Consider the following 18915-nt stretch of genomic DNA (forward strand, 5'->3'; position numbering starts at 1 on the left):
ACATCGACAGAGAAACAACAATAAAAACTCCAAAAGCACATTTTTACTGCAAGAAACTCTATGCACTTAAGGTAGGATTCATAGAAATCAGGCTTTACTTGAATAGGTCCAGAATAAATTTATTAAGAACTGTAGCTTACAACTATCCAGCTATGGCATGGTTAAGATATAAATGCTAACAGCCAAGCCACAAATCATGGCACGGGAGCGGATCAAGATTGAAAAGGTTCTATAACTAGAAGAGGCAGATACTTTCTCACAGAAATCAACTCAATATCATGACCATTCTTTTATGTGAAGCAAAACAAATTTGCTTATATGGAGACCTATCCTTGTGAAGAAAAACATAGGGTTTTTATTTATGGAATATATCTCAATACTCTTCTAAAAATCATCGATAGCTAACTTTCACTGTGAGAGGGCGGCCATTAACCTGAACATTGGAACAACGAGCAGCCAGACTGCAGTTGCTGTAGCCGGACGTGAGGATAGCGGTAGAGCCCGGAAATGCAGCCAGCCAAAGCACCAGGACGCGCTTACCGAAGGTCCTGGCCGCCGGCGTCAGTATGGGTTCCCAGATACGCGACTTTCTGGCCAGCCACATCAGCTCCGCGTGGTCAAGCCGGTCACCATGCCACGCCGCCGCCACCATGGACGCCAAAGCTCGAGCCTTTTCTGGAAAAGTAATGGCAAAGCTTAACTTAGATAAATTGTAAGGCGGTAATATGCCATCAAAGACTGGTTAGAAAAGATAAGGCAATCAGGGCTACTTGTAAGGAGGTATATGAAATGCAATGAAACAACTTAACTTACATGATAAATTTTCTACAGGAATAAAGTAGTAGGACTTAACAAATACTCTAAAACAACAATGTTTGAGACCGAACAACCCAGTCTAGCAATAATGCAATCATGTGACATGTGAATTCAGAACTTAACACTAAGTGTCGTGTCAGCCATAAAACGGCGCAGGCCAAAGGAATGTGTTTGAAATGTCCAATAACACGGAGAAGAAAAAAGACTACTACTCCAGATCGATCCCAAGTATTTACATGAGGAAGATACTAATGCAGTATGAAATAGATTAACTAAACAGGCTGCTGTTTTTAGCCCGCAATATCTAATGGCCTCTTTTTTCGCAATGTTGTAAGAATTCTTAGATGATATTTTTCCCCTGTATAAAAGAAAGCACCCAGATTTTCACGGAACTCATGGAAATGATTTGTCGTACATCAAGTAAGCTAGCTAGCATGTGTCTGGGATGGACTTACCCATCCGCTGCATCTGTGAGTGCTACAGTACTAGTAACAATTAAGCTAGCATCCTAGCAGCTTGACCAATCCATGGATCAAAAAAAAGAGAGAAAAGAAGCAGCTCCAACGATCCTACCTTGTAGCTGCTTATTTTCCAGTTATGATTGAAGCACACATTTATAGTTCATATATGATTGAAGCACACATTTCATTTAGTTCAAAGGCGCCAATTTTCACGAAGAAGATGTACAGTTTCAAGTTCAGAGCTACCAAGCACTCGCTTTTCAGCATACAAATTCTAAAAATTCAGAAGTACCTTGTAGCTGAGGAGGGTGTATGAGAGGAAGCTGCTGCAGGCCATTTACTGGATAAGGTTGAGGATGATTGGATCCATGGAGCGGTAAAGACAGCCACATCGCACACAGGTGCACTGATAGGCTATGTGTATAGCCGTGAAAATATAACCAGAGAATTCATCAATACATGTCTACACATATCGACTTCAATGACCCACAAAGTGCAGCAAACATGTTAAATAGACCCGAAAGTAGCTGAAAGAGTAGATGGTTAATAAGACGAAAGGGTTCCATTCGAGCACTATACACGAGCCATCCAGTTACCAAGGCTGAAGCACACATGCAGTTGTGCCGATTTTCGCGGAGAAGATATACAATTAAATCCAAGTTCTGAGATACCAAACACTTGTTTTCAGAATACAGAGCTGCCGCTGCTCGAAGCCTAATTAACAGGGGCAGGAATAATCCCAAATCCATTAGAAAAATCATTCAACTGCTATGCTACCATGGAATTCGCAATGGGATTACGGACGAGCTAGAGTATCCTTCTCAGGGAGGGAGATAGAAAATTTCTTTGATTTGTCGGCAAACAGAGCTAGGGAACAGGGTTCAGGGTTCGTTACCAAGAAGAGGATCAGGCTGGGTAGGGATGGAACTCGACTCCACGCCAAGGATGGTCAAGTTTCGGGCCGGCCGGCCGCAGTGTCCGCCGGAGAGAGCCGCCCGTCGCTGGAGTTGCCGTGCTGCATCACCACCACCCGCCGCCGCCGCCGCGCCTCAGCCCTGTTCGTCGCCTCCAGTGGGGTGGTGCGTACGGAGGGGCGGAGGAGAGCGGCTCGTATCGTATGAGTGCTGGATGCGGATGCGGATGCGGATGCGGTGCAGGAGATTGAGATGGATGCGGGGGAGAGGAGAGGGCGGCGTAAATTGCGTTTCTTCGACTAATGTCGGCGTGCATTCTCATCTCATTGGCGTGCCAGTTGAATTCCATCTTCACCGCCGCACCGCTATTTTTGTTCACGGGGAAACGCAATGGACGGGGTCAGCTAATTGGAAGATATAAATTTCAGGGCCAGCATCACGTTAATTGGAACCGTGATTTTTGGTTTCTTCCTAACTGAGAGCTCGTCTGCTTGGTTTCTTCCTTTATTCGTCCTAAAATTAAGGAAGCATTGCTACTTTAATTGGTGAAGTTGTAGAGACGACCCGGTAATTATGCCGGTTGAAGAGATTTAGAGGGGTAAAATGGTCTAGCACGCACGATATTCAAGTTCTCCTTAATCTTCGCGTCTGAATATTTAGATCTACAAAAGCAAATACACACAATACCAAAGTATATTTCATGATTGTTCTAATAATATTGATTTGACAAATGTTGGACATTTGTTCATAGATGTAGCTAACATGCCTGACAGAAGTTTAACTCCCTCAGCTAGGTTGCGAAGCAAAACAGCTCATATGTTTTGGAGCATGACCACGCCAGATGGTAATTCATCAAGTCGTGTTCTAGCTAGCCATCTCCACATGGTAATTCCAATGCAGCTGCTCGCTCAAGAGTTAAGATCCACATCGCGTTCTTTTCCAATAGTCTCTCGGGTCTCGAAGGACCTACAATCTTCATTCGTTGCAGCGGGAAACAATTAGAAAGAGAACCTTGAAAGAACAGAGAAAATATAGCCCGATCCTCACAAATTCTAAAAAAGGACCTCTGAAGAAAACACAAAATATAGTCGGTTCCTTATCCTTCTCCACTATCACCGCCGATGAGCCTCAAAGCAGTGGCCACTATACCTGGCCATGGGCAGCCCGGCCCGGCCCGAAATTCCTGGGCCAAGCCCGACCCGACCATGTCGATCTCTAGGCTAGGCCGGGCCTAATTTTTTGGTCCGATACTTATGCCATTTACTAAAGCAGGCCGACCAGAGGCCCAAGGCCCGATGGGCTTTCTCTATGATGGGCCGGGCTTGGGCCAACTTTTTAGGCCTGACGGTGGGGCCGGGCCAGGCCTGGGCCAAGGTTTTTCGCGTCGAGCTTTGGTCAGCCTAGCCCGGCCCGAGAAATGCACAGGTATAGCAGCCACCAACCAAGCCACCGGGGGCAAAACATCTTTGGGACCTCGCCGACACGTAGCACCATGCTGAGATAGTACATCCTTCGCTGGAGGAAGAGAGACCACCAGAGAACACGACCAAGAATAGCAATGCCACACCATCGCCGTTGCTGATGATCTTCACCTATAAAAGCTTCGAGATAGACCCTGGAATATGCATATCTATCGCCCCCCCCTCCTTCGCTCGCCACAACGGTTGCCAAAAAAAACATCACCCTCCAAAGATGGGCACCTTCTTGAGCTTATTTAGAGGATGAGGAAGTGGCATCTCACCTCTCCCCTTCAACTCCAACTTGCGGAGCACTCGGAGAGTAGCACAACACCACCGAGGAGGCGCTTGCACGCTTCTATAGTTTTCTCCTCAATGGCATAGCGCCAAACTCCACTGAGGAAACAACAACGAAAGGAATCTACCACTACTATATACAAGAAGGTGCCGCCCCTCTTCCCTTCCCACTCCGGCCGACGAGGTTGCTAGAGGAGAGGGGGAGAGGGTCCGGAGGTGGCTAGGAGACTCTCAAGGGAGGAGAGGATAGAGACGAAAGAGGGGGCAATAGATCCACAACAACATATGAGCATTTTGTTCTCGTAGTAATAATGGGGATGAAGACCCCAACGACCTAGGAGCTAGCTCTTACATAGAAGAACGGTGCTAGCTAGCTACCCATCTGTTTCATGAGTCATAAAAAACATATTCACTTTCAAAAAATTGCCAAGATACCATTAGCATACGCAACAACAAGCAAACATCTATATTTTTAACCATATCAAATTATAACTTGAATCTGAATTCTCACGCACACGACAATACATATTCAAATCATACTATGTATATTGGGGCAAATATATTAGACTTCCAAATCAAACATAACTCGCCTCAAAGATCACACACTCTATCTCTCTCGAGAATCATCCCCGAGATCACGATTCACCCTCGTAGCAGACAAATAAACCGATTTACATACACACATCAGCACGTTTGTTTCAGTCAAAGATGAATGAATTTGTATCTTGTAAACTCCATGGTCATGGCCGTTGTGCCTCCCTTGTTTGCCTTGCTTCAGGCGGGGTCGACGGTGTTTTATGGATTCATGTTTAGCAGCCTAGCAGAAACAAAGTGGTTCCGGTCTCGTTTGGCGCAATAGCCTACACGTCATGATGAAGGGTGGAAACCTCCCCCTCTTGCATTGGGCCTTGATATGGACATGTAAGCGCGGTCTAAATAGAAAAATCACATGCATGGAATCATCTATTTCAAAGAAAAGCTAGTGGATAGATGTCGATGGGACAACATGGTAGGGTTTCAACCATGTTGACAATGCTTCGGTACGGCAAACGAAGCAGCTTCACTGTTAGCGTGCTCTAGGTTCATGCATCGAATGCCATTTGTTCATGCTAGTGACGCTCCTCGATGTTCTTGTCCTCGGTGTTTACATATATACCACCCTCGATTCTTCCGCACCTTCGATTTTCTTGCACTTCGACTTGGTGGGTCGTCTCGTTTTGTGCCTCTTTGGTCTATGCTTGATTGCGCATCGCGTTTCGACATCTTAGACTTGACGCCAATGCATGTGGCGCGGTGTCAACTTTGTATGTCATATTCCATCGTGAGGCCACAACCGCTTTCATCAAGGTGCTCACGCGTACTATGTAATTCGTGTTATCCACAAACTCGTTGCGCTTGATCAATGAACCTTCCCAAAAAATAACATCTTTGAATATATCCCTGTATTTCACAAAAAAAAAAGATAATATAACCCTATTATAAGTGGGATGCCGTGTAATCGCATGTGTTCTTGAGCTGATCACAGCAAAGCGAGAGACCAATTCTTAGCATCCAACGTTGAAAAGAGAACGTAATTATTGGGTTTGGAGTGGGCGCGAGACGAAAATTTGGAACCCGTACGTCACGCGCATCCGCGACAACAGATCAGACCCAAACCCCACCACATCCCCTCCCGTCTCACTTTCACTCCACTTCATCCCCTCCGTCGCCGGCCGGCAGATCCCGGCCGATTCCGGCGGCCCGCCGAGCCGCAGACAGCCGCCCCAGTACCCCTCCTCCTCCTCTACCGGCTCCATGGCGTGGAACCGCTAAATCTAAGCCCCAGCCCAAACCCTAGCCAGTCAAGATACCGGCCACCCACCCCCTCCGGCGCCGGCAACCCCAGCTCCTCCGGCGCCGCTCACCCCACCCCACTCTCCCCAGAAACCGTCCCCTCCTCCACTGCTCCGAAGATCACTCCCACTGCGGCCTCCCTCTCTCGCGCGACCCCCTCTGCCGGTCGTCGTCTTCCTCGCCGGCAAGTCACCTCCGCCGGCGCTGCATCTTCTCCCCCGCCCCCAGCTCGTTCTCTCCACCTTCCCTTCACACCTCCGCCCCCTACCCTGCAGCACCAGGTTGACCCGCCGGTGGTTGCCCTCGCCAGCCACCCTGCCTTCCCGCTCGCTGCCTCCAGGTCGCCCACGAGGCCGCCGGCGCCGGGTACTGCAACAACATCGACTCACGAGGCCGACGGTTGCCCTCGCCGTGGAGCTTCTGCTCCGCCGTCTGCACGACCTGCTGCCGCCGGCGTCCACACGGTGGAAAAGTCGGCGTCTTCCACGAGCTGCAGTGCCGGCCACCACATCGACTCGTTGTTGCTCCTCCCGGCCACCTCTAGGCGAGCACCATAATCCCCTCTCTCTTAAACATCTACAAGACAAGTAGATTAGTATTTTGCTGCTGAAGATGTAGAGGGAATCCAGCAGATGTTTTGGTGCTTTTAATTTTGCTATTCATGTTCTGCTCCTGCTGATTTGCTGTGTCTTCGACCTAGTGCTGTATGTTCGATACTTGAGATGTACTGTAACTCTTGAACGTTTGAGATTGTTAATCTGCTGATTGGCCTGACACGTAATCAACTTGTAGAATTATATTACATTGGATAGTCGCTGATTAGAACATGGAACTTTGTTGGTTTTATCTGGCACCGGATTGTAATGCTTAGGATTATTTGTAGCTTTGGATTTATTTCTTTTTGCATGTAAGCCTGTTGTGTTTGTGAAATATGTTGACTGGATGCTAAAGTTTGAACTCATGGATATTCATTGGATGCCCAATCTTGATCAACTAGGCCTACTACCTACTGATGCCTGGTTTGTTGTTGTGCAGGCGATGGATGAGCAGCCTACAGTTCTATCGTCAACCTGGTAGCCCGATGTGATGCTGGAGCGGTACATGGAGCAGCGGCTGTGCGGGACCTCCACATGCTGGATCCCAAGGCGTGCAGGGGGTGGACTGCTCGCCCTCAAGGCCCACCGGGGCGACCTCGATGTCTCCATTCAAAAGCTTGTCGACATCGCCACCCAAAGGTCCAATTTTTTTTTTTTAAAGGCACTCACTTGGTAATGGAGAATAATTAGTATTCATATTCTTGGCTGAAGCATGCAAGATCATATGTTAACTGTGCATTTTTCTGCTCTGTTTGCACTCATTTGACCTTTATTTACATGTAGCCTGGCTGGTGCATAAGTGTGCTCTAACATAGTACTGTCAATTTATGCATTGTAGTAGAGGTTTTTTTCTCTCTTCTGCCAAATTGGCATTGGATAGAGCTCTGTTTACATGAATTCGTTGCTCCACATAGGTAGTTTAACATGTTGAAACATCTAGGTAGCCTGTAGATGCTGCCGTGTCATGTGGGTCTCATTTGGAATTTACTTTTGCAAAATTTGCTTTCTGAGCTAACATTTTTTTTTCCTTGTCAAGGATGTCAAGGATATCAAGGAGGACAGCGAGCTGAAACCTGCACAGGCTGATGAATCGCTCTGTTGGAAGGAAAGAAGGTGCCACCATCATGAGCTGGCTATTCAATAACACATGCATTCATTCATGTGTTGTGTGTAATGTCAAGTGATGGATTGCGTTGCTGGTTTGCATCAACATTTTTTGGTGTTGTTGATTTGGGTGATGTGGGAAGTCTTGTTGACGTCTGTGCGTGGTGTTATGCTCTAGTATTGTCTGATTTGAAGTAGTATATATTTGCTGTGCAGGTTTGAATGTCCAAAAAAGGGGCAAGTTCATGCCGGAATTTTTAGAAATCACTAGTATGTGTTTGTTATAAAGACTCAAAATCTCATTACCGTCCAGTAGATAGTGGTGTCTTTTTTGACTTTGGATAGTAGTAGTGATCAACTTTATGAATTCATTGAATAGTACTTGGCAGGTTTGTCGTCATGATGGTAAGCTTTGATCGGCAATGCTTTTCCAGTTTGCCATCCATGTAGGTGCGTTCTGAATATTAATGTTGTAGGCGCTGTCAAATCCATTGTAGGTAGTATTGTTGCATTTTTATGATTGATAGTGATCAGTGTATGTCTTGTGATAGTGAACTTTTTATTATGTATAGTAGCTTAGTTATTCATCCTTCCATTATTATCTGTAATATGCGAACTTGTTGTGCTATTTGAGGTTGGACAAGACTATGCAGTGTGGCTGCTGCTTGGCTGGCGGTGGCGGTGTGTACCTTGGTGGCGGAGAAACCTGAGGTGATTTGCCGGTCTTCCCCTTTAGTTCTTAAGCTTGTGGGAAAAATTGAAAATTTATTATTTTGACCAGTGTTAGGCCAATTTGCTATGTATGGTGTGCATATATTTTTAAATGGTTTTCGTGTGGTAAATAGCTTGAGCTGGACATGAATCTAGGTGCTGTACCTGGAAGCCAGCGTGAATGTAGGAAGCTTTGGTCCATTATTTATTATTATTGCCTTGACCTGTGCACCTTTTTAGCTCAGATTATGATAGCTTGCAGAAGCGTCCCTTGCCTCTGGGGCAGCAGATGTTGATTCATTTGTGCCTGTGCTCTCGGCGAACTTTGGCGTATGTAATATAGCTAGCGAGATGAATTTGTGTGCAACAGATGATGTGGCATCGTTAGTATTAGACGTGTCGATAATGACGTCAAGTTAATCGATCGATCAGCTCGCGTGTGATTTATGTAGTACGTATTTGATTTCTTTTGGAGAGGAAAAAAAGAAGCTTGTTGGAGGGACATAAGAAGGAAAAAAAAATTAACACTGGCCTCTAGGTAGATAGATTGGTTCGAAATATAAGAAGAGTTTTGCAGGGAGTCAGGCAGTGAGGTTGAATCGGTTGGTAAAGAGAGGCGCAGCCGGTGAAGAGAAAGAAAAAAGGAAAGAAAGTAGCAGGTGTTTGATCAAATTGTTTCAGTTGCCGAGATGAGAATGAGTAATGAATTTGAACCTTTAATCATTGAGCGTCAGCATATACTATTCCGTAGGCTATTTAGTTTTTTTCGGATTGAAACTTTCGCGCGAGGAAAAAAGAAGATTGGACAGAAGATGGAACGAAACGATTTGGTTATTTCGCTCCGCGAGAGAGAAGAGGAAATTAAAAGGAAATAGGATTGCTAGCCCTTGGTTTCCCGAAAAACACGGATTAAAGTTGGCGACGGCTCGAAATGGACAAGGAAATAGTTGCGAGAATCCGTAGTGAATTGATGACAATTAAAGTTGGCATGGAGGCAATCAAAGTATGTGGGTCCTAATTAATCGTGGCGTGTCAGCGAACGAACGTGTGCGCGCGACGGGAAATAGGAAAAACACGTGCAGGCAGGCAACCGAATCCTGGTGGGCCCTCCCGCTGCGCCGTGCGAGTTGCGAGTTGCGACCCAGGTGGGGTGGAGTCGACAAGAGGGAATCAGGAGGGACGCCGAATCCCCGACCCCGACGCGCGACCCTGCCCAAGTGTCCCTCCCGCAAAATCCCCTCCGACGAATGCCAAGCGATGACACCGCCACACGGTCGTTGTCCTTTTTCGAGCAGGTCGCGTCACCGTGCCGTCGCCAAGCCTGCTTCGCTGGCTGGACCGTTCGCGTGCGATTTTCTACTGGGCCAGGAAGACGTGCGAGGTGCGAGCTCGACCCCCAGCTGAAAATAGCCCACCCGATTTGAACCGGAGCTGCTGCCGCATATCCACAAATTCCTGATCGACCTAGTCCACGGCCTCATCTGCTCCCAGCCTAGGATCACAATCCGGTCTCCATTTCTTGACTCATCACCTCGCAACCGCGTACGTTGATCGATCCATCCTTCTCGCGTCTTGCCTTGAATTGCATTGCTGCAGAACTCATGGAGTGCGCCGACATCCTGATCGCCGCGGGGCGCCGCTCCGTGTCGCCGTCGTGGCAGCCGGCGAGGCAATGGCGCAAGGCTCTCAACGTCATCCGGACGTGCCACAGGCTTGCTCGACTCGGCATTCTCTCCGCCGGCGTCCTCCCACGGAGCACCTCCTACGTCGCCATCAAGATCCACCACGACGGTGACTCCGATGCTGACGCCGGCACGTGCGGCGCGGGATTCTCTGTCGCCGCCGACGACGACTCCTTCAAGGCCCTGGTCAAGGAGAAGCGCGACCACTGCTTCCGCCGCCTCGGCGGGAGCGCCGGCATTGCCGCCGCGCTGGCGTCGGACGCGGACCGCGGCATCCGCGGGGACGACGGCGACGTGCGCCGCCGCAGGGAGGCGTTCGGCGGGAACACGTACCCGAAGCCCAGGCCCAAGAGCTTCTTCAGCCACGTCTGGGACGCGCTCAGCGACGTCTTCCTCATCGTGCTCCTCGTCTGCGCCGTCGTCTCCCTCGGCTTCGGCATTAAGGAGCACGGCCTCAAGGACGGCTGGTACGACGGCGTCAGCATCTTCCTCGCGGTGTTCCTCGTCGCCGCGGTCTCCGCCGTCAGCAACCACAGCCAGGCCAAGCGGTTCGAGAAGCTGGCCAGCGAGTCCGACAACATCGCCGTCACCGTCGTCCGCGCCGCCCGGAGGCAGGAGGTCTCCATATTCGAAATCGTCGTCGGGGATGTTGTCATACTCAAGATTGGCGATTCCGTGCCGGCGGACGGGGTATTCCTTGAAGGGCATGGCCTGCAGGTGGACGAGTCCAGCATGACCGGCGAGCCCCATCCGATTGAGATCGACGCCGAGAAGAGCCCCTTCCTCACCGCCGGTGTTAAGATCATCGACGGCTACGGCCGGATGCTCGTTACCGCCGTCGGCATCGACACCTTGTGGGGCGAGATGATGAGCAGCATCACCAAGGAGACCACCGAGCCGACGCCGCTCCAGGAGCGCCTCGAGGGCCTCACCTCGAGCATCGGCAAGATCGGTGTCGCTGTTGCGGTGCTCGTCTTCACCGTGCTCACCGCGCGCCACTTCACAGGCAGCACAAAGGACGACCAGGGGAAGCCGCTCTTCGACAAGGGTCATGTCACCTTCGACGCCGTCTTCAGCGCTCTCGTGGCTATATTCCAGCAGGCCGTAACCATCATCGTTGTCGCCATCCCAGAAGGCCTCCCGCTTGCGGTCACGCTCACGCTCGCATTTTCCATGAAGAGGATGGTGAAGGAGAACGCGCTGGTGCGCCGCCTGTCAGCGTGCGAGACGATGGGTTCCGTCACGGCCATCTGCACTGACAAGACTGGAACGCTCACTCTGAACCAGATGAAGGTGACCGAGTTTTGGGTCGGCACGGAGCAGCCTAGAGCCACCACGGCGATCGCAGGGAGCGTTATGAGCCTGCTCTGCCAGGGAGCTGGGATCAACACCACCGGAAGCGTGTACAAACCAGACAACGTGTCGCCGCCGGAAATATCGGGCAGCCCTACGGAGAAGGCGCTGCTGTCCTGGGCTGTGGCGGACCTCGGCATGAATGCCGACGCATTGAAGAGGAGCTGCAAGGTGGTGCATGTTGAGGCGTTCAATTCTGACAAGAAGCGCAGTGGCGTGATGATTAGAGACAACGCCACCGGTTCGGTGATCGCGCACTGGAAAGGCGCCGCCGAGATGGTCCTGGAGAACTGCTCAATGTACGTGGACACGGACGGAGCGGCGCGCGAGCTCGGCATGGAGCAGAGGAAGAACCTCGAGAAGGTCATCAACGACATGGCGGTCGGCAGCCTCCGGTGTATTGCATTCGCCTACAAGTGTTAGTAAACGTGTGTGTTCATGTGTTGTACATTACTGTAAATCGTGTGTATCGTGGGCTAGTGCTAGGACCTAGTCTTAAGGCTGTTCTGGCGTGAGTTAGTTAGCGCTCTGTACATCTATATATGTGTAACCACCGATGATCAATACAGGCAAGTGTTGCACAAACTCTCTCTCCCTTACTCGCTCTGGTTCTGACATGGTATCAGTCCTTTAGATCCATTTTTTCCGCTGCCCCCGATCTTCTCTCCAACCATGAGCTCCTCCTCCTCCGTCTCATCGGCCGGCGACTCCTCTTCCGATGAGGACTTTGGCCTCCCGATCGCAACACAGCCCCTTCCCACTACCCAGCTGCAGGGCCTCCGTATTCGCGACCACGTCCTGGTCACGCTCGACTACGAGAAGGAAAACTACGGGCTCTGGCGCCGCCAGTTCCTCACCGCCCTCGCCAAGTTCGGCGTCACGGATCACGTGGACGGCTCCCCGGCGCAGGCCTCCTCCGACTGGGTGTTGAACGACTTCGCCATCGTCTCCTGGTACAACGCCACCGTCACTCCCTCGACGCTGGCAATCGTCGACGATCGCAAGGACACGGCGTACACCCTCTGGCGATCCCTCCGCTCCCTCTTCCGCAGCAACCGCGACACCCGCGCCACGTACCTCCTCGACGAGTTTCACAGCTTCACCCAAGGCGATCTCACCGTCGTCGAGTACACCTCCACGCTCAAGCAGATGGCGGACAACCTGCGCGACCTGGGCTCTCGCATCAGGGATCGTGAGCTCGTCCGGAAGGTGCTCAGCGGCCTCGACGAGCGTCTCCAACATGCCGTCCCGCACATGACGCGCGGCCGCCTCCCCACCTTCATCAAGCTGCGCTCATTCCTTCTTCTGGAGGAGCAACGCCTCGCCCGCCTCGCGCGGGTCACCGCCAACAACGCGCTCATGGCCCAGGCTCAGGCTTTCTACGCCGCCCGCGCGCCCGCGCCAGCACCTACCCCAGCTCCCTCCTTCAACATGAGCATGCTCGGCGCGGCCGCCGGCACCTCCGGGTCCAGCGGCAAACAGAAGAAGCGGAAGAAGAACCCGTCCACTAGCGGCGGCAATCCCACCGGCGGGTCCCAACCTACCGGCGGATTCTCTGGCGGCTCAACCTCTGGCTATCGCCCACCCGCGGCTCCTCCTCAGTCGGTCGCCGGTACGTTCCAGGGCATTCTAGGCCCCCGCCCACCGGCTCCGCCCGCTCCTCGCGCATACCAGGCCCAGGCGTCGTCCAACCCCACGCCATCGCCGCAGTGGGATCAGACGGCCCTCATCGCCGCCCTCAACCAGATGTCGCTGCAGCCTCCCTCCACACCGGGCGGCGAATGGATCTTCGACAGCGGCGCCTCCGCCCATATGGGTTCTGGCTCTGGTATAACTCCCTCCCCAACACCTCCTTCCTCTTCCACCATCGTCGTCGGCAATGGCTCCCACATGTCCATTACCGGCGTCGGTTCTGCCCATCTCCCCACCCCCTCCCGTCCTCTTTCCCTTCTTGAAATTCTGATCTCTCCTTCTCTTATCAAGAACCTAGTATCTGTTCGTGCTTTTACTCGCGATAATTCTGTCTCTGTTGAATTTGACCCGTTCGGTTTCTCCATTAAGGATCTGGCCACCAAGACGGTTCTTCTCCGATGTGACTCCACCGGTGACTTGTACCCATTCGTCCCGCCTCGCCACTGCCTCACCACCGTCACCGCAGATCTGTGGCATCAGCGCCTCGGCCATCCGGGCGCCGCCGTCTTCGCCAAGGCTTCCTCCTACTACGACTTCAATTTCAATAAAAGCTCCACGACCCACTGCGCTGCGTGTCGTCTGGGCAAGCATACTAGGCTCCCCTTTAGTTCTTCTTCTTCTCAAACACAATTTCCTTTCCAACTTGTTCATTGTGATTTATGGACCAGCCCTGTACTCAGTGTATCTGGCTATCAATATTACTTAGTGATGCTTGATGACTACTCGCACTTTGTTTGGACTTTTCCGATCCGACGCAAATCCGATGTACACCGCCTTCTCTCCCTCTTCTACGCGTACGCCAAAACACAATTCTCTCGCACCATTCTTGCCTTCCAAACCGACAATGGTCGCGAGTTCGATAACCTTGCCAATCGCTCTCTTTTCGAGTCCCATGGCACTACTCTTCGCCTCACATGTCCGTACACCTCCCAGCAAAACGGGAAGGCCGAGCGCATTCTCCGTTCTCTCAACGATGGTGTCCGCACCATGCTACTTCACGCCTCCATGCCTCCGCGCTGGTGGGCCGAAGCCCTTGCAACATCAACATATCTGATCAATCGTCGCCCCTGCAAACCCAACCTCCTCACCACGCCGTTTGAGCTGCTGCATGGGCACGTTCCCGAGTTTCGCCACCTTCGAGTCTTTGGTTGCTTGTGCTATCCCAATATCCTCGCCACAACCCCGCACAAATTGGCTCCTAGATCGGTCGCCTGCGTCTTTCTCGGCTACCCTGACGATCGCAAGGGATATCGTTGCTACGATCCCGTTTCCCGGCGCATCCTTTTTTCTCGGCACGTCACGTTCGTGGAATCCTCCTTTCCGTTCAAAACGATCGGCGATTCTATCTCCACGACGCCCGAAACCATCGCTGATCCAACGCCTCCGGATCACGTCGATCACGGTGCATGGCCTCCACCCTCCGCGCCGCCCGCATGCTCGCCACCTGGCTCGCCCGGGCCCGCCACACCTGGTCCAGTCTCACCTGGACCTCGTTCTAGCTCTGCCGGCCCATCCACGGGTACTCCCTCTCCAGCACCGCACAGTCCCTCGCCGCCGCCAGCTCCTCCTCGCCATCCGATGACCACGCGCTCGCGCCACGGCATCATCATGCCCAATCCACGCTATGCTAACCTGACCACCACCACCATCTCGCCACTTCCTTCCTCGGTTCGCGATGCTCTTCGTGACCCAAATTGGCGTGCGGCGATGCAAGCCGAGTTCGATGCTCTGATGGCCAACTCCACTTGGACATTGGTTCCTCGCCCCCCTCGCACTAACGTGGTCACTGGCAAGTGGGTTTTCAGGCACAAATACAATGCAGATGGCTCTCTGGCGCGATACAAAGCTCGCTGGGTCGTCCGCGGGTTTGCTCAACGCCCCGGCATCGACTTTGGTGAAACTTTTTCACCGGTGGTCAAGCCGGCGACGATCAGGACCGTGCTCACTCTGGCGTGCTCGCGCGGCTGGCCTGTACACCAGCTCGACGTGAAAAACGCGTTTCTGCACGGCGTCCTGGACGAGCAGGTTCACTGCTATCAACCTGCCGGTTTCGTCGACACCAACAACCGCGACCACGTCTGCCGCCTCTCCAAGTCGCTCTACGGCCTCAAGCAGGCCCCCAGAGCTTGGTTCCAGCGCTTCGCCGGCTTCGCGTCCACCATCGGCTTCACTGCGTCTCGCTCCGACGCCTCGTTGTTCATCTTACGGCGGGGCAGCGACACGGCGTACCTCCTGTTGTACGTCGACGACATAGTCCTGGCTGCTTCTTCTATGGCACTCATCACCACCATCGTCGGCCAGCTACAGCAGGAGTTTGCGATGACAGACATGGGCGCTCTGCACTATTTCCTTGGCATCCAAGTTCGGCGCACTACTGCTGGCTTCTTCCTCAACCAAGCCCAGTATGCTGAGGAGCTCCTGCAACGTGCAGGCATGTCCAAGTGTCACCCATCTGCCACTCCGGTCGATACAGCTCCCAAAATTGCTGCTGATGCTGGCCATCCAGTTGCTGATCCTTCAGAGTACCGGAGCCTTGCCGGCGGGCTGCAATATCTCACCATGACCAGGCCTGATTTAGCGTATGCCGTTCAGCAAGCATGCCTACATATGCACGATCCTCGCGATTGTCATCTGGCTCTGCTCAAGCGGATACTCCGGTATGTTCGTGGCACCTCCAGCTCTGGTCTTCTACTTCCTTCTACACCAAGCACTGAGATAGTAGCATACTCCGACGCCGATTGGGCCGGTTGCCCGGACACACGTCGATCAACCTCCGGCTACTGCGTGTATCTCGGCGGTGCCCTTGTCAGCTGGTCGTCCAAACGCCAGGCTACAGTTTCGCGATCAAGCGCGGAGGCTGAATATCGGGCGGTGGCTAATGCCGTTGCTGATTGTGTCTGGCTACGACAGTTACTTGGTGAGCTCGGCTGTCCTCTCTCGAAGGCCACGGTTGTTTTCTGTGATAATATCTCGGCAGTGTATATGTCCACCAATCCTGTACATCATCGAAGGACCAAACACATCGAGCTAGATATCCACTTCGTCCGCGAGAAAGTGGCCCTCGGCGAGCTTCGTGTTGTACATGTGCCAACTACTCAACAACTAGCAGACATCATGACCAAGGGTTTGCCAACCTCTGCGTTTCAAGCTTTCAGGTCCAGTCTCCTTGTCCTCCCAAGCGACGACGACTCGACTGCGGCGGGGTGTTAGTAAACGTGTGTGTTCATGTGTTGTACATTACTGTAAATCGTGTGTATGATCAATACAGGCAAGTGTTGCACAAACTCTCTCTCCCTTACTCGCTCTGGTTCTGACAACAAGCAAGTCAACAGCGAGCAAACAAAGATTGACGACGAGGGGCTGACATTGCTGGGCTTCGTCGGCTTGAAAGACCCATGTCGGCCAGAGGTCAAAGCGGCCATTGCAGCTTGCACGAAGGCCGGCGTCGCCGTCAAGATGGTCACCGGAGACAACATCCTCACAGCGCGCGCGATCGCAAAGGAGTGCGGCATCATATCCAGCAACGACCCCAACGGCATCGTCATCGAGGGGCACGAGTTCCGCACCATGTCGCCGGAGCAGCAGCTTGAGGTCGCTGACAACATCCGCGTCATGGCTCGGTCCCTGCCGCTGGACAAGCTGGTGCTGGTGCAGCGGCTGAAGCAGAAGGGCCATGTGGTTGCCGTGACTGGCGACGGCACCAACGACGCGCCGGCACTCAAGGAGGCCGATGTCGGGTTGTCCATGGGCGTCCAGGGCACCGAAGTGGCCAAGGAGAGCTCCGACATCATCATCCTCAACGACAACTTCGACACGGTGGTGACGGCCACACGGTGGGGACGATGCGTCTACAACAACATCCAGAAGTTCATCCAGTTCCAGCTCACCGTCAACGTCGCCGCTCTGGTCATCAACTTCGTGTCGGCGATCACCACGGGCAAGATGCCACTGACCACTGTGCAGCTCCTGTGGGTGAACCTGATCATGGACACGATGGGCGCGCTAGCGCTGGCCACAGACACGCCAACCAAGACGCTCATGGACCGTCCACCCATTGGCCGCACTGCGCCGCTCATCAGCAACGCAATGTGGCGCAACCTCATGGCGCAGGGGGCGTTCCAGATAGCCGTGTTGCTGGCGCTCCAGTACCGAGGCCGGGACGTCTTCGGCACCGACGACAAGGCCAACGGCACCATGATCTTCAACGCCTTCGTCCTCTGCCAGGTGTTCAACGAGTTCAACGCGCGGGAGATCGAGAAGAAGAACGTCTTCGCCGGGGTGCTCAAGAACAGGATGTTCCTAGTCATCATCGCCGTCACGCTCGTCCTGCAGGTGGTCATGGTGGAGGTGCTCACGAGGTTCGCCGGCACCAAGAGGCTGGGATTGGGGCAGTGGGGCGTCTGCCTCGCCATCGCCGCCGTGTCGTGGCCCATCGGCTGGGCCGTCAAGTTCATCCCCGTGCCGGACCGGACTCTCCATCAGATCTTGACACGCCGGAAATCGTCATAACTGATAGTACTGCATTGTTTCATAGTATTTCGCATACACTAGTGTCCAATTCTTTCATACTAGTGTACATTGTTTTAGACATCATCCGTCGAATCTTATGTAATTAGTAAATATACGTCTTTTATTCAGAGTATTTCCTAGATCCTTCATTTAGAGCTAGCCGACTTCAGTTCTGCAAGAACTAATGTTACAGTAATTCACGGAATGATTCCCTTATAGAAACATGACAACTTGGCTATGAGTATGTAGGTATATTTCTTAACTTGGCTACCGTGTTTTCCATCATGCAGATATCCATGTGGAGAAGAATGTGAACAGCAACGCATCTGATATATTATTTCAGGCATGATCCATGCGTAGGAATAACAAATTTGATCGAGGGAACAAGCTTCAGGACACCTGAATGTCAGCTTGAATGCGCCTAATACGATGACAATTCTGGCTGTCAGTTATAAGATAGCGTCCGTTCTAGATGGTCCACATGTTTAGTAATTTTCATGTCCGCAACTCTAAAACTACGCCTAGACAATATCTTCGTAATGTCCTATGTAGAGTTCTACTTTACTATTCCCTCCGTTTCCTCCGTTTCATAATGTAAGCCGTTTTGGGCGAAATGGTTTACATTATGAAACAGAGTGATATCTGATTGTGTTTTGATTCCGCTTGTTGCCTCTGAAAATGCATATGTTTTTCGTCGTTTCAATCCTTGCCAGTGGACCAGTGGGGATAGTATTTCCTGCTAAAGGGCGCCGAATATTTGTATTCTCCATGTCAATCCTTAACGGCGGACCCACGGGGATAGTATTTGCTGCCAAAGAAACGTCGCAAATATTTTCTTATCCCTAACACCAATGCCTGAAGGTGCATCAATGGGATATGGTTTTCCGCCACACAAATAGCACCAAATAGTTATATTCCTAGCATTTGATAAGTAACAGGGATATATTGCAACCGACATGGATGATGTCGATGCCCTGACTAGATAAAACTGGACTACAACTATGTGGTGACCCGGCATAACATTGCATGGTGTAGTACATAAATCGCTGACGTAACACGAATGAAACGCCGTTTCACTAGTTTTACATCCCTCGGAGTGGTACAATATAAGCATTGCGGTTCCAAGGTATGCCTATAGAATTACAACTTCGATTCTTTATGAAAGATCAACACAGTCTCCTAATTACAATGAGGCAAAAACTGCAAATAAAGCATAAGAACAACTCGTAGACTATACTTATCACTATCTCTACCTCTAAAATTACTTGGCTTGCTAATGAAACTATCATTGAATCCTAGTTATTTAGGTTATAGGATTAGGAAATTGGTTCCCTCCTACTCCTAGTCTAAGTTTCCACCATGGCTGATGTAGAAGTTGACTCCACTGACTTCACTAATTGAGTTATGCCTCTTATAGTAGTTGACTCCTCCATGTTTGAGTTCGAGTAATGCTACACCTACGGATAACACTTACAGAAAAATCTTACGGA

General features: G+C 51.6%; 2 long non-coding RNA genes and 1 pseudogene across 2 annotated transcripts; all 3 read left to right on the forward strand.

The window, feature by feature from the left end:
• The first annotated feature begins 6817 nt into the window (after window positions 1-6817).
• Window positions 6818-8360, forward strand: LOC124677627. Its single transcript, XR_006994152.1, has 3 exons — window positions 6818-7013; window positions 7420-7487; window positions 8113-8360. It is a non-coding gene; the product is annotated as an uncharacterized LOC124677627 (long non-coding RNA).
• A 1430-nt stretch (window positions 8361-9790) lies between these two features.
• LOC124678487 lies at window positions 9791-17425 on the forward strand (annotated as a pseudogene).
• On the forward strand, window positions 12945-13638 carry LOC124678488. The gene is made up of 2 exons (XR_006994506.1): window positions 12945-13052; window positions 13286-13638. It is a non-coding gene; the product is annotated as an uncharacterized LOC124678488 (long non-coding RNA).
• Window positions 17426-18915: the final 1490 nt, after the last annotated feature.

This window comes from Lolium rigidum, chromosome 7 (genome assembly GCF_022539505.1).
Source record: "Lolium rigidum isolate FL_2022 chromosome 7, APGP_CSIRO_Lrig_0.1, whole genome shotgun sequence".
Taxonomy (NCBI): Eukaryota; Viridiplantae; Streptophyta; class Magnoliopsida; order Poales; family Poaceae; genus Lolium; species Lolium rigidum.